The sequence below is a fragment of the Hesperophylax consimilis genome, chromosome 17 (assembly GCF_061612785.1).
Source record: "Hesperophylax consimilis isolate HC1 chromosome 17, BYU_Hcon_1.0, whole genome shotgun sequence".
NCBI lineage: Eukaryota > Metazoa > Arthropoda > Insecta > Trichoptera > Limnephilidae > Hesperophylax > Hesperophylax consimilis.
This window is the reverse complement of record NC_142852.1, coordinates 3,151,828-3,169,502: the sequence shown is the minus strand read 5'-3', so window position 1 is coordinate 3,169,502 and position 17,675 is coordinate 3,151,828. Positions and strand designations below refer to the sequence as shown.

At 35.3% G+C, this 17,675-nt stretch overlaps 1 pseudogene; it reads right to left on the bottom strand.

Moving 5' to 3' along the window:
• LOC149415782 (uncharacterized) overlaps positions 1–17,321 on the bottom strand; it is a 39,511-nt pseudogene extending 22,190 nt beyond the window's left edge.
• Between the last annotated feature and the right edge of the window lie 354 nt (positions 17,322–17,675).

Sequence of the window (17,675 nt, the reverse complement as noted above, 5' to 3'; positions counted from 1 at the left end):
AAGTAAATTATTTTAAAAATATTCACAGGAACGAAACATTTCAATTTGTACAGTTTACCCACTAACGCACTCAGCCTTTTACAAATTTTGTTTATTTGCAAGTCCCATTTAAAGTTGCAATCAACAGTCACTCCCAAATAAAAATATTCATTAACAAGTTCAATACTATCGCATTTGAAGTTCTGCAAAATGTTTTGATGAATACATTAAAAATTGTGGGATATTATTTCAGGCTTATTCAGAACTGAAGCATGTGGAGATCGTATGTGCATCAATTTGTTTTTTTTTGGTATTTATGGTTAGGACTGCGTCGTGTGACCATTTTCATAAAGTCATTCTGCATATATTTAATAGCATTAGATAATTGATCATCAGATATAACAAGAGCAGGGTCGTCTGCGTATACAAAATGTTTTATGTATAACAAAAAGTTTTTTCATTATTGATACAAATATTATATAAAGCGTGGGTCCCAAAATTGAACCCTGAGGTACGCCAACGCTCACTTTTTTTCTTCCCACTCAGTTTTTCTAATATTTTTACACAGATATGTCTATTAAATAAATAATTTTTAAACAAATTAAGTAGGTTTCCTCTAATTCCAATTGCCTCTAAGATTTTTAATAATTTTTGTCGATCAATGGTATCAAATGCTTTGGAATTATCGATAAATAGTACTAATACATGTCTTTTACGGTTTAATTCTTTATGTATATAATTCGAGAAGTCCTGTAATAATTTTTCTGTGGTTTTTTTCTTTTGAAATCCGTATTGTTTGTTGTCTATAATGCAAAATTTATGTAGTAATTGTTTAATTTAAACAAAAAACATACTTTTCTAAAATTTTATCAAGTGCAGGCAAGATACTAATAGGTCGATAGTTGACTATTTCCGAGTTTTTTCCTCCTTTTTATATAGGTCTAACAATAGCACATTTAAGGTCATCAGGCATTTTCCCTTGTACAATAAGTCTATTTACAAAGTTAGTTGACAAATGACTCAAAAATAATAATATCCACTATCAAAAAAATTGATGACATACCAACACAAAATCTAAAAATATACAGACTTGGTGCTAAAAAACCTGGAGTCATCAGACCAATTAAAGTGGAATTTGAAGATTCTTTCCAAGTAAAATACATTCTTCGGAATAAATTAAAAATTACCGATGGAATAAAGATAAAACCGGACTTGATAATAACTCAGCGAAATCACATGAAGAATCTGATAATAGAATTAGAACAACGGAAAAATAGCGGTGAAACAAATCTCACGATAAAATATGTTCATTCTATTCCGAAAATCGTTCAACAGCATACACCAAAAAACTACACAATAAACTAAATCACTGTTACCTATATTATCAAAACGTCAGAGGAATTCGAACTAAGCTGGACACTCTCAGACTAGAAATAACTACTTCAATATTTGATGTGTTGATTTTCACAGAAACTTGGTTACATCCGGATATTCACACTGCAGAACTAGGAATGTCAAGATACAACGTTTTCCGCCAGGATAGAAATCAATATACAAACGATGACATTAAAAACAATAAAAGAAGAGGTGGTGGAGTTCTGATTGCAGTAGCGAAAAATATTTTCTCCAGACAGTTAAATACAAAAAACGTTGAAATAGAGCAATTATTTGTTATGATTAATACAGGTAAAAACATAATTTTATTGGGTAATGTGTACATTCCGCCTAAATCGGATTTAAGTATTTATACTAAGCATTTTGAAGATATTGAAATTTTACAATTAAAATATCCAAAAGTAAAAATAATTATAACTGGCGATTTTAATCTTCCGAACATCATTTGGAATCAAAACTTTATGGAATTGACAGGTATAGAAAACGCTGGCTTGTCAACTATAAACAAAGAAGTTATAAGCATGTCAAATTTTATAAATCTAACACTAACTAACTAACTAACTAACCATCACGCCGTTTCCCCGCAGGGGTAGGCAGAGAGGACGGACCGCCAAACAACTCGGTCTTGGCACACACTCCTTGCCTCATTCACATTCATACATCGTCTCATACATACTCTTCTATTGTTCTGACTCTTGACATGGCCCGACTCAAGTATCTGATTCACTTGGTCATGCCATGTCTTCCTCGGGCGTCCCCGACTTCTGCTTCCATTCACATTTGCATCGTATATTCTCCTTACACTCCTTTCTTCGCTCATTCGCTCTACATGCCCAAACCATCTAAGCGTCCCTTTCTTGATCTTACTCATTACGCTTACATCAGTCTTGCACTCTTTGCGGATATCCACATTCCTCACACGATCATACATGGTTTTACCACACATACGCCTCAGGGATCTCATTTCAACAGCATTCAATCTACTTTCATCCTTTCTTTGCCAGTTCCATGCCTCACTTCCATACATCAGGGTAGGTACCAGCACTCCATTGTGGACTGCTAACTTCGCTTCTTTGGACAATTTTTTGTTAGCGCCAACTGCGTTCAGTCCTCCATGAATGGAGTTACCTGCATTTACTCTTCTTTCAATATCTCTGTCAGCCTTCCCATCTCTCGTAAACATGCTTCCTAAATACACAAATTCATCCACCTGCTCCAAGTATTCCTCATTCACAGCTATATTGCACACTGTTTTCGTACTTTCTCTTTCAAACACCATTACTTTAGACTTACTTACATTCATCATTAACTCATTCTTCACGCATACTTCGTTCATCCTAGACACGAGAGACTGCAGATCATCCATACTATTAGCAATCAGCACCGTATCATCAGCATACAACAGGCAACATACTTTCAGATTACTCAAATTCGCGCCCAATCCCACCTCTTTCAATTCTTGCATACAATTATCCATGTATAGATTGAATAACCACGGTGACATTACGCAGCCTTGTTTAACACCTTTTGTGATATCAAACCACCCCGTAAAACCACCGTTCACCCTAACACATGCAACGCTTCCCTCATATAGAGACGCAATTGCCCGAGTCAGATTCGCATTCACTCCATACTTGGACCTCACCTTCCATAGCTTTTTCCTGTCGACTCGGTCGTATGCTTTTTGTAGATCTACAAAGGCACAGAAAAGTTTCTGTTTTTTTGCCAGAAACTTCTCGGTGAGCAAACGCAATGAGAAGATCTGGTCCATGCACCCCCTTCCACTCATAAAGGCACCTTGCACATCCCATATTTTATCCTTTGTTTCCTTTCTTACCCTTTCAATCAAAATTCTACCATACAGCTTGCCAACTCAACTTAGCAGGCTAATAGCCCTATGATTCCCACATTCCATACGTGACCCTTTACCTTTGTATAATGGCATGATCACTGCCCTTCTCCAATCTAAAGGCGTGTAACATTCCTTTAAACATTGGTTAAAAAGATTGCACAACCATGTGAGAATTATACGGCTACCTCCTTTAAAATATTCAGCAGCAATATTGTCGAAACCGACAGCCTTACCATTCTTCATACACTTAATTGATCTTTCTATCTCATCTATGCTAATTTCAGTAACATTCAGTCCATCATAATTCATATCTGATTCTCCGCTAGAATCACTGTCACTCACTTCGCTTTCAAAGACTTCCTCGAAATACTCCATCCATCTCTCTTTTATTTTTTCCTCATTCGTCAACATTTTTCCATCTTTCGATTTTATCACTTTCATGCTTCCGGTTTCAGGGCCACACCGGGACCTTTTGACTTCCTTCCAAAACAACTTAATGTTTTCTTGGAAATGGTTTGTCATTTTCATTCCTCCTTCCTCTTCCAGGCGTTTCTTTCGTTCTTTCACTCCAACTCTTACTTTTTTCTTACATTCCTTATATACTTCTTTCGCTCGATCCTTCTCTTCGCTGGAAGCACTGCCAGCCGCAATCAGACATAACCATGCTTTCTTCTTCTCTGAGACCAGTGCTTTGATATCATCATCCCACCATGCATCACCTTTCTTTCTACCTTGCGTACTTATTTCACACACCTCTCTAGCAGATTCACAAAGACTCACTTTTATGTGGTTCCATGTTTCGTCTATGCTTAGACCATCCATTTTTTTCTCATTCAATCTCATCTCTGCACAATTCACATACCTACTTACTTCTCTCATTATCGTTTTGTAGTTTTTCTATTTTGATTCTTGTTGGAGTTAGTACCGTTTTCACTTTAGAGCGCCAACCGCGAAAGAGGTTTACTCTCGACACCACCAGAAAGTGGTCAGTTTCAACCTCTGCCCCTCTGAAAACTCTCGTGTCCTCGGTAACGGCTCTCAACCTAGAGTCAATTACTACAAAATCGATAATTGACCTCTCATTTCCTCTTTCCCACGTATATTGGTGGATACCTTTATGATCGAAAAAAAGTATTGGACACAAACAGGTTCCACTCTAAACATACTTCAAGTATTCTGTTCCCGTTGTCATTCGTTCTTTTATCCCCAAACATACCTAAGGCCGATTCAAATCCGTCACGTCTAATTCCTACCCACCCATTCAAATCGCCTGCCATTATAATCCTTTCATTAATATTTTTCAGTCTCATCACATCATTCACACCAGTCCAAAAATCATCTTTCTCTTCGTCACTCTCAGAATTGACAGGGGCATAACAAACAACAAGAAACACCCTTGTCAAACCGATTTTGAACCTAATCCACATTATTCTCGGACTTACACATTCATACTGCAACATACATTCAATCATTCTGGGAGACAGTAGTGCTGCAACACCCTGACACGCCCTCTCTGTATCTGGTCTCCCAGACCAAATGACGAGCCTATCATTATGCTGCATTGTACCGCTCCCTTTTTTCATACTCTCTGTTACACAAAGTATGTCCAAATATTTGTTAACCATCGTGTCACACAATTCATTCATCTTTCTTTCCATACCTCCTCTAATATTCCACGTACCAATTCGACATTGTTCGAGTTCCTTCCTCCTCTTTGCGCCACCGAAGGGTTGGCGATGTGATGGATAGCGAGCCTCATCCACACCTGTGTCGGCCATTCCCTTCTACGAACGGCTTATCTAGTCTAACATACTGATACTTAGGTATAAATCACTAACATACAAATTAGTACAATATTTAACTTACTACATTTTGATTTTCTCATTGTTGCGGCGTGAATGGACTGTAATTTGCGATATTTTGTGAATTTGTTTGATTTGACTTACCAATATCTCCAAGCTGTCGGCACCTTCCACTTTTCTCTGCTTTAATCACCGGTAGGGTAATTTTTAGTATTGGAAGAGAGGTCAGGAAAGGGAAATGGTGATATCGGTTTTGCGAAATGGTCAATGCGTTAGAGATTGCTATTTTTATGCATTTTGTCACGGCGATCTTTTGCGGTATAACATTTGCTGTTTACAGCGCGGCGCGGTGGTTTTAATACCTAAAGATAGGTTATGCGGAAGCGGTAGGTCTGTTGAACCTTGCGGGCGGCGCGGTAATTTTAACACAACTGACTCATGTAGGTAAAATGCGCGGGACGCGGGCGGGAGACAACCGAACCAAAATATTATATGCAACAATTATAACTGGCCCGAGCATGCCCCCCGCCTTGAACAATGGTCAAAGTCACTAATATAACAAAGAAACACGTTATGAAAGGATTTAGTAAACAATTCTGAACCTGCGGTAGAACTAAATTGTAAATTAACTAAATCTAAGATAACAATACTAAACTTGTGGTAGATCTAAATTAACCAACTAAATCTAAGATTACGTTAAAGTTATTGTGAAGGCAGGGGACAGAGTTTAACGACTGCCCTGCGATATGTTCCGGAGTTAGTCTTAACGTCCGCAACGCGGATCACCCCATCTACGCCGGGGTGGACGTTTACCACTACGCCAATAGGCCATTGTAGTGGTGCGATATTGTCACTCGATATTGGATTCGAATTTGTATTCCATTTCTGACGCGATTGCAGCGTGTTCAGATACTCCATTCGCCATCGATTCCAGAAAGTCTGGACAAGATGATGTATTAGTGAATTACGAAAAAAATTTATTAAGCTATGATAATAATATTTTAAATGTTGTAGGTAAAATGTCGGTTAAGGTCGCGTTTAATTATAAATGTGTTGACACATACGATAAATACGATATACGCGGTAAATTAATTCTCTGATAGCGAGCCTATATACGTGCATTTATTTATAGACAACATTACGCTACGTTTTGTGGTCGACACAGGTGCTAGTGTAAATGCAATTTCTTACGAAACTTATATGGAAAACTTTGCTCATAAGGTATTAGTGAATTACGAAAAAAAATTATTAAGCTATGATAATAATATTTTAAATGTTGTAGGTAAAATGTCGGTTAAGGTCGCGTTTAATTATAAATTTGTTGACACGGAATTCATCATAATTAAAAACGGTAGTACAAGCATCGAGGGTAGAAATTTTTTGAGATGTTTTGGTGTTAAATTAAGTGGAATAAATCTAGTGAATAGTGAGGAAGTTGATCATAATATTCCAAGTGTTTTGAAGTTAAAATTTCCTAAAGTTTTTTCTGATAAGCCGGGACGTTTCAAAAACTACGAGGCAAATATTGAGGTTAGGTCAGACTTCAGGCCAAATTTTATTAACCCCAGACCGATTCCATATAGTTTACGTGATAAAGTCGAATGTGAATTGTGAAAAATGTTAAAGGAGGGTATTATTGAAAAAGTGGAAATTAGTGATATAGCTAGTCCGATTGTTATTGTTAAGAAAAAGGATGGTTCAATAAGAATATGTACTGATTTTAAAAATACGTTAAATCCAATGTTAGCACCTTTGAAATATCCTTTACCCAGAATTGAAGATTTAATCTCATCGTTAAATGGGGCGAAATATTTTGCAAAGATTGATTTGCGTAATGCTTTTACATAGATTTCGTTGAACGAAAAGTCGAGAAAACTGTCTGTAATTTCAACTCATATTGGTTTGTTTGCGTATAAGGTGTTACCTTTCGGACTATCAACAAGTCCGGCTATTTTTATGCAGATCTTTCATGTGTGGTTTTAAAAATGTTCGTGTATTTCTAGACGATATTTTCGGTAACTCGAAAGAGGAATTAAATTCTGTTTGCGAAACGGTACTAAAAAATTAAATGATTGTGGTTTGACCGTTAATGAACGTAAATGTTATTTTTATCAAACGGAAATTGAATATTTAGGCTTTAGAATTTCTCAGGAAGGAATTATTCCGTTGGATGACAAAATCAAGGCGATTAAGCATTTAGCCCTGCCGAGAAATGTCTCGGAACTACGAAGTCTATTAGGGGCAATATCATACTATAGAATGTTCATACGGAATATCTCAGATATTTTGTCACCTCTCTACAGTTTGTTAAAGAAAGGAACCGAGTTCATATGGTCGGAGGAATATAATATTGCTTTTAATTTAGTGAAAGAACATTTAGTGTCAGATAACATTTTAGTACATTTTAATCCTAGTTTACCTATCAAACTTATTTCTGACGTCAGCAATATAGGTATTTCAGCTATGCTGTGTCATGTATATGAGAACGGGATAGAACGCCCTATTGCTTTTGCTAGTAGGACACTATCGGATACGGAGCGAAAGTATTCGATATTAGACAAAGAAGCGTGTGCCATCATATTTGGTTTAAAGAGATTTTTCCAATTCCTATATGGAAAGAAATTTATTTTGTCATGCGACAATAAATCGTTGGTACATATTTTAGATACTAACAAGCAAGTACCTGTTTTGGCGGCTAACCGTTTGCAACGTTATGCGTTGATTTTACAGACATTTGATTATACTATTGAGTAAATTAGTTCGGGCGATAACAAAGCCGATTTTCTATCAAGATTGCCAATGCAGGGTTATTATTATTTTTTTAGTTTTAATTAGTGATTTAAATATTGAATGTATAGAATCTGATCATTTAAATACTATATCTACAGAAATGGAAATAAATGCGGAAGCCATAAAGATAAGTTCGGTAAAGGATATAATTATTTCAAGTATTATAAATTATTTAAATACAGAATGGCCAGAAAAGAAAAATTTAAATGCTGATTTATTAAAATTTTGATTAATGAGAGATAAATTGTCGGTTCATAATGCGTGTTTGTTTTATAATAACAAGCTAGTGATTCCAGTGGAATTGAAGGAATCAGTTTTGAAATTTATTCATCAGTCGCATTTAGGTACTTATAGTAAAATCGAAATGTTTGGCGAGAAATTACTGTTTCTGGTTCTTCGCCTTTTTTAAAAATAGGCGAAAGGAAGCTGAATTTTCATTTAGTAGGAAAACATCCTGTTCGTAAAGACCGATTAACAGCAAATATAAAGGATACGCCAGATTGGTAGCACAATTATTCAAAAATACAGGAGGTATTGTATGGTATCTGGTCCACCACTTTTGCTTTGATCTAGTAATTTTAGTTCAGTCAATATATCATTATATTCTATGTAGATAAAAGATAAATTAAGATTATGATCAGTAGTAAAATTTGATACTGTACTAGCAGAAACTGGTGTCTCACATTCATAAACGCTTTTAAAAAAATCAGCAAAAAGGTTAGCAATACTTTGAGTGTCTAGTGATTATATGTAAAAAACAAAAAATTACAGAAATTTAGATTTATTTATTTATTATTTTTATTTATACATATTCGGGCCAGCAGATCTTCAACCTGTTGACTTTGGGAAATCCGGAACCTTGAACACAAATCACAATAAAATATTTACACAAAATTAAAAAAACATTGTTTCTAAAATAAAATTTAGTGCAAGCGATTTGGACACTGACCTTTATACAGTTTCTTTATACATAAGGCTTAAAATCACTTTCAAAACTAAAGGCAAACTCATAACTATCCTATTAGTTGTTAACCCTTAACTAGGCAAGGATATCAAAAATGAAATTTTAAAAGTTAAACCGTGTTATTAGGATTCTGGGTCTAAAACAGTTCTTGAAAAAAATAGAAATAAAATAAATAGGTTATTTAAATTTTCAGTAATATCAGAGTTCAAAAGGTAACTACGGTGAACAACGCTAAATGCGGTTGTTAAAGTTAGATTTGAATGAAAAATTGCAGCCAATAAGTAATTATCTGTATTAACTTCTAATAAGTTTCTGTTTTGTAGGGAGAAAAATACTTACATTTTAATGTATCTGAGAGGAAAATCGTCAAATCATTCGAATCAATGGAACTTTTTTCTGTCTGCCCAGGTAGTACATTCTCTGGCGGTTGAAGTGCCTAGGAGATGTGTTAACCAAATAATTCTCGTAGGTTCAAGGTGCGATCTCCACAGGGTAAACAGAAAAGGAAATGTTCTAGAACGCACTAGTAGCTGCTGCTACAGTTCAACAGTTTTGAAAGTGAATTTAGAAGTGTAAAAATATTATTTGAAAATAATTAAATACATTACTGTACACATATTCATATATATTTTTATATTCGTGTTAGTAGTATGACATAATTATCTTTTTTACACATACATTTACATTTAAGTTACACGTACATTTAAGATTTAAAAAAAATCAAATCTTTTCCAATGCGATTCAGAACAAATTCAACGTAATCGCAAGGTTATAAATATTGTGACCATTATAAAATTATATTAAATTTATATACTGGTAACTCTCTGGTGAAACATATCAGATCTAATACTAGAATTTATTCTGTAAATAGTTTTCGTGAAGGTGAATGTTAACCTTTCCCTTACTGTGCTAAAAAAATACACGCGTTCCGGTGCTGTGTAGTCAATGCACATCTCAAAATAAGCTATTTAATATCGGAAAAGTATGAATATTCATAGCTAATCGATTATTTTTATTATATTTTATATCAAAATTGATAATAATTGTAATTTAATTGCTGAAAACATGAAAAAACCATCGGCGGATGCTAAAGAAACGTGCGAGAGGTCCACATCTAACGACGGTTCGCGGCCAACTGGCTAGCGGCGCGGCTGGCGGCTGGCACAAACACAGCTGTGTGGTCGGTAGGTATCGATGGTCTAAATCAAAAACTACAACTGCAGAAGTGTGGATGTCTCATGTTCCCGCATAGCGAATTAAAGCGGGACATCAATAGCGTGTCATTTCCTCGCACACTCATCGAGTATTTAGTATCACACGGTTGATTGTATTGGTGTATTTGTTCCCGATGTTTAACAAAAAACTCTGATTTCTAATTAAATTTGAAAACTATGTAATATATTATTTTTTTAATTCAGTGTATAAATGTATAACGGAGGAATACCTAAAATCTGGACCCAGAATTTATTATATTTATACAGTTATTAAAGTTATTAGAAGCAATGTGTAGTAAATACACACCACAGATAAGGAAAGGTTAACACAAGGAACAAGAAAAGTGTCCAGTCAAAGAGTCTTTTCGAGAAAATGCATAATTCCATACGAAAAAAACAGTGAGTGCGCACGCGTTTTTTTCAATCTCTCGTCAGCCAGAAAACGGGAAAGTTTTTTTTCAGCTGTCAGTCAGTTTTTTCTATTCAAGGAACATAAAGGATAACTTGCATAGTTGCACTCGGAACCAGAAAAAGGGGTTTTTTCTCCAATCTGAGTGAGCATGTGTTCCAACAAATGTCCTATATGGGGGGTGAGGTGGCCTTTCCTAGAATCTGAATATGTGCACTTGGAAAGTAAAAAAGGTTTGTCGCCACTGTGAGTCAGCATGTGGCTTTTAAGATGTGCGTTTTGAGAATATGCATAGATAAACAAGAAAAAGTTTTCTCCGTAGTGACTCAACGTGCGCATCAGATTGCCTTTACAATAACATAAATATGTGCACTCTGGAACATAAAACAGGTTTTTCGCCACTGTGAGTCAATATGTGGGTATTAAGATGGGCATTTTGATAAAATTAATTGATTCACGGGGGTTGAAAAAGGTTTTTTTCCACCGTGAGTTAGCATGTTGCACTTCAGAAAACATGTATAATTGCACACGGAATATAAAAGAGGTTTTCCTACGATGTGAGAGAGCATATTGCTCTTGAGTTGGCTATTTTGATAACATGCATAGTTGCATACGGAACACGAAAAAGAGTTTTATCCACTGTGAGTCAGCATGTGGAACTTTAGTTGACCCTTACGATAGCACGCATAGTTGCACAGGGAACATGAAAAAGGTTTTTCTCCACTGTGAGTCAGCGTGTGTGCCTTTAGGTTACCCTGGTAATAACTTGTATAATCGCACTCCAAACATGGAAGAGGTTTTTCTCCACTGTGAATCAGCATGTGCCTCTTTAGCTGACCCTTTTTACAACACGCATATTTGCACACGGAACAAGAAAAAAGGTTTTTCTCCACTGTGAATCAGCATGTGGCTCTTTAAAAGACCCTTATGATTACATGCATAGGGCACACGGAACATGAAAAAGGTTTTTTTCCACTGTGAGTGAGCACGTGGCTCCTAAAATTACCCTTTTGAAAACACGCATAGTTGCACACAAAACATGAAAAAGGTTTTTCTCCACTGTGAGTGAGCATGTGGCTCGTTAGGTCGCTCTTTCGATAACATGCATAGTTGCACACGGAACATGAAAAAGGTTTTTCTCCACTGTGAGTCAGCATGTGGCTCTTTAAAAGACCCTTATGAATACATGCATAGTTGCACAAGGAACATGAAAAAGGTTTTTCTCCACTGTGATTCAGCATGTGCCTCTTCAACTGACCCTTTCGACCACACGCATAGTTGCACACGGAACATGAAAAAGGATTTGCTCCACTGTGAGTGAGCATGTGGCTCCTTAAATTACCCTTTTGAAAACACGCATAGTTGCACACGAAACATGAAAAGGGTTTTTCTCCACTGTGATCCGGATTTGCCTCTTCAGCTGACCCTTTTGACAACACGCATAGTTGCACTCTAAACATGAAAACGGTTTTTCTCCACTGTGAATCAGCATGTGCCTCTTTAGCTGACCCTTTCGATAGCACGCATAGTTGCACACGGAACACGAAAAAGGTTTTTCTCCACTGTGAGTCAGCATGTGGCTCGTTAGGTCACTCTTTCGACAACTTGCATAGTTGCACACGGAACATGAAAAAGGTATTTTTCCACTGTGAGTCAGCATGTGCCTCTTCAGCTGACTCTTTTGACGACACGCATAGTTGCACACGGAACATGAAAATGGTTTTTCTACACTGTGAGTCAGCATGTGGCTCTCTAAAAAACTCTTATGATTACATAAATAGTGTCACACGGAACATGAAAAAGGTTTTTCTCCACTGTGAGTGAGAATGTGCCTCTTCAACTGACCCTTTCGACCACACGCATAGTTGCACACGGAACATGAAAAAGGTTTTTCTCCACTGTGATTCAGCATGTGCCTCTTCAACTGACCCTTTCGACCACAGGCATAGTTGCACACGGAACATGAAAAAGGTTTTTCTCCACTGTGAGTGAGCATGTGGCTCCTTAAATTACCCTTTTGACAACACGCATAGTTGCACACAGAACATGAAAAAGGTTTTTCTCCACTGTGAGTGAGCATGTGGCTCGTTAGGTCGCTCTTTCGATAACATGCATAGTTGCACACGGAACATGAAAAAGGTTTTTCTCCACTGTGAGTCAGCATGTGGCTCTTTAAAAGACCCTTATGAATACATGCATAGTTGCACAAGGAACATGAAAAATGTTTTTCTCCACTGTGATTCAGCATGTGCCTCTTCATCTGACCCTTTCGACCACACGCATAGTTGCACACGGAACATGAAAAAGGTTTTTCTCCACTGTGAGTGAGCATGTGGCTCGTTAGGTCGCTCTTTCGATAACATGCATAGTTGCACAAGGAACATGAAAAAGGTTTTTCTCCACTGTGAGTGAGCATGTGGCTCCTTAAATTACCCTTTTGACAACACGCATAGTTGCACTCGGAACATGAAAAAGGTTTTTCTCCACTGTGAGTCAGCATGTGGCTCTTTAAAAGACCCTTATGAATACATGCATAGTTGCACAAGGAACATGAAAAAGGTTTTTCTCCACTGTGATTCAGCATGTGCCTCTTCAACTGACCCTTTCGACCACACGCATAGTTGCACACGGAACATGAAAAAGGTTTTTTTCCACCATGAGTCAGCATGTGGCCCGTTAGGCGGCTCTTTTCATAACATGCATAGTTGCACACGGAACATGAAAAAGTTTTTTCTCTAACATGGGTGCGGACGTTTATTGCAAAATTTGACTTAGGAGAGGAGTAGTTGTGATGGGGAGGAGTGAATCCCTTTTCCACAAAATGCGTCTGAAGATCTGTCGACAAATTTGAAAAATAACATGGGTGAAAAAGACTCAGTTAAACTTATTTCCTAAACTTAGAGTAAATAAGCGAAGTAAGTTCGTAGAAAGGTTAAAAAAAATAGGAGAGTCCGAGTCGTTTAAGTTTACAGTGAAAAATTGGTTTTACCTGCTTCCTTGTTAATTCTTCCAAAGCGTTCTAAGCATTCCTCTTTAACATCCGGCAGGTCTATGTCAATTTTCATATAAGTAAGCCCCAACTGTCGGGGTAAGAGATCCGCGTTTATGGTAGCTGTCTCCACATGTATGCTTCCTGGAATAAAAAAGGACAATAAATATAATGAATCTTTGCATGGCCAGCCCTGAACCAAACGGCGCCTGGCGCGAGTTTAATATTGACTGCCCTAACAGTCTAAATTAGTACACGCCGAGGCAGTATATCACTTCAATCATTAAAATGATGATTTGTGTTTTTTTGTAGAGCGGTATTTATCAAAAATAATATCAAGGGCGATGTGTTAGGTTAAGTATTCGACGCCCGGAGTGAAATGCACTAATTGCGCCCACATAGTGCCAGCGCTGTATCTTCGTCAAATTGTTATAAACGAGAATTTTTTTTAATTGAAAAATTGCATTTTTATGTCCGCTTCAGGGACCGATTCTTCAAGAAGGAAAAACCTTTCTCTAGAGCACCTGTAGTAGAGAGTTTGGTAGTTTTCGGTCAAAGATATAATGTTTTTCCAATCAATATTTATTTATTTTTAACGTATAATACGTGTAATTCACATCATATCCCGGTGTAAATCGAGGAACCGACATCTTATTGTGAATAATATAATAAAGTTTAATGAGTGCTGTATTTTTGTATTTTCCGACAAGGACGCTGAGTAAGGTAAATACCCAATAAACCTCATATTTTATAAGAGAGGATGTTGTGCACAAGTGTGTATCCTGTTTGCATGACATTTCTAAAGAGACATTGATTCCGGACATCCGAATTTTTAGTTCTATATTTTACACGTATGCAATGCAACAAACTGGCTGTCTGAGTTTTCTACGCATATTGCGAGCATTCCTTCGTTACAGCTGGGTGGTCGAAATCTAAATCTGAAAATGCAATTTCACCTCCATCTTCTTCCTGGAGCCCTGGTTCCGTCTTGATGGATATAGTAGCTGGCTTCAGTAGATCCATGATCTGCTTTGGTAGAGTTTGGTTACTGGTTTAACCCCAAAAAATATATCTGAAACAGAACATTGTTAAAATAAAATAAAATGATAAAATTAAAAATTTAAATTAAAACAAATTCCTTCTTACGTATCCTTAAAAATTGAATATAACAACCTGCAAATCCTGATACGGGAGAATTATCTTGGGCTGTGCAATGATAAACACTTAACTTTTAATAAAATAAAATAAAATATTTTTTTGTTTTAAAACCACGATATTTATTAATTTAAGAACCGACCGGTTTCGCTTTACTTAAGCATCATCAGGGTACAAATTAATACTAAACAAGAAGTACATAATGTGTGTATATATATAACAAAATATAGAGAGAAAATTTTATCTAGTACCTCACATCTTATAAAAAATGTCTTGTACTGGAAAAGATACGTTGATGATGTTTTGTGTATATGGACAGGGACTAAGCGTCAACTGAATTCCTTCCTCAATCTTATAAACTCTTTTCATAATAAGATTAAATTCACATTAGAAATAGGCATAAATTCAACCTTAAATTTTTTAGACCTTACCTTATCGATCGTTAATAACAGAATTAATTTTAACATTTTTCGTAAACCCTCCTATACTGACGTTGTCATACACAGCACCTCCAATCACCCTATTTCACATAGGCACTCCGCATTCCATTCAATGGTCCATCGTTTAGTCACAATTTCAATGTCCGATAGTAATTTTGATAGTGAACTAAAACTAATTAAAAACATAGCAGTAAATAATGGCTATGAATCAAATTTTATAGATTTAATCTTAAATAAAAAGCTAAAATAAATCGCCATTAATCGCTTCCTCTTTGCTAGTCCTTGTCCTCAAATCAATGATAATAATATTAATTATCAATGGCGGCGAATTTTATTTATTAATCACTTTTCTACCTTAAGTGTAAAAAACCTTCCTTCTGAAGTCAAACCGGCCTTTTATACCAATAACAATATAGGTAAATTTCTAATTAATTCTAAAGATAAGGACGATAAATTAAGTCATTCGGGGATTTATAAATTAAATTGCAATAATTGTTCGGCTTTCTATATCGGTAAGACATCACGTAATGTTAATATTAGGATAAAGGAGCATCTTCGTTGCCTCAATAATAATGGGTTTTCCGAATTCGCAAATCATTTGATCGATAAAGATCATACATTCTGTCATAGCACCGGTGCTAACATCTTACATAAAAACGGGCATGGTAGCAGACTAAACAACTTAGAGGCACTAGAAATTAAAAAAGCTGTAAAAACCAAAAGTGAGATACTTAATAATCAATTAGACATATCAAGTAGTCCAATATTAGGTCTGTTTCCAATAAACCCATAAAAAAATCCCAGTTCTCCTTACCTCCTTACCACCATGCCAGTTGATGCTTTGTTTCTCCCGATTTATTGATATAACCCATTAGTCTACATAATTATCTAGCGGTTTTTCCATTACTTGTGCACTTATGTTAATGTATTTTATGACCGTCTTTGTGTTGCTTATATTTGTATCATGTTGTATCCCTCTATATTTTGTTATATATATACACACATTATGTACTTCTTGTTTAGTATTAATTTGTACCCTGATGATGCTTAAGTAAAGCGAAACCGGTCGGTTCTTAAATTAATAAATATCGTGGTTTTAAAACAAAAAAAAAATATTTTATTTTATTTTATTAAATATGTCAAACCACAAAGTGATTGCTTTCTACAATAATACTTAACTTTTAAACAGCTTATTCAAGATATTAAAGATAAAATCACCCCTTTAATTAGCGTATTTAGCCGGATATCATATCTGTTACCAAATAAAATTAAAAAAGGTCTATATTACAGCCTCGTAAATTCAAATTTAAACTACTTGATTGAAATCTGGTTAAATGCATATGAAACATATATAAATGAACTACACGTAAAACAAAACAAAATAATCAAAAAGCTATTTCACTTCAAACTAGAACATCAACAGAAATATTATGTATGAAAACAAAACTATTTACATTAAGAAACTTTTTATGAATATAATACATGTCTCCTTATATGAAAAATAAATAATAAACTCATACATCCAAATACAGAAATCGTTAAAACGTACCAAGTACACACACACTTTACACGGCAACAAGAAAAAATACATTTAAACACCATACATACTCATTACGGCAAGCAATCCATTGGTTACGAGGGGAGCAACATACATAATTGCCTCCCAGACGAAATTAAAAATGAAAAAAGTGTAGGTAAATTTTAAAAAAAAGTTGTTCAGTTTTATGATCAATCAACAAAACAATGATCGTGAATAAAATCGTTCTGTAATATATTAATGTGTAATGTATTAGTTTTTTCTAGTTAAATAAGTGAAAATGAAATTTTCTTTTATCTAGAATAAAAAAAACATAAAAAAAAAATTAAAAAATAAAATGTGGTTTCGCTTGGAATATCCTGTCAAAATAACGAAGTCGTAGCCAAAATACATTTGAAAACCTTGAAGATATGACAACGGTTAATAGAAACGTTGTTTATCGTGGGAAAACTATATATATATATATATATATATATATATATATATATATTTACAATGTTTACCGCCATTCCGCTTTTAACAAAATATCTGTTAACGATATGGTTTTTTTGTGTTCATTGTAATAAATGCCTTCTAAATACTAATCTAATAATAGGTAGACGTCAAATTGACAGTTTAAACATTCTACTGTGACAAAACGCCCAATGATTCCCTAACTAAACTGGAATAACGGCAGCTACCAAATAAATAGCGATGAATATAAGTATGAGTACTTACTTTACCAATAACCATCACAGGCGTGGGATAGTAAGTTTAACAGGAAGAAACGGAGAAGAAAGCACTTGTTAGCACTTGTCAAAAATATTTAAGAATTATGCATAGACAAGAATGAAGTCATAGACAATTATTGTTATTTTAATGGCGACCAGATAACTAAAAAAAAAAATCATTTTTATCGTGTGACCGTTGAACACATACATATTGTTTACATACATATTCATCATATGAAAATTAATCACGGTAATTAATAAGAATGGTTATTATTAAGAACGATCTTAACTAAGAATAATGATTTTAGAAAATTTCATATTCAGCACAATTTGCTAGTCATTCCACGCGAGTGATACCAACTAACAATATATAGGCGGAAAACAAGTTTAGCTATTATGTGTTTCAAAATTAGGAACAATTTTATCGATAGCCCATTCC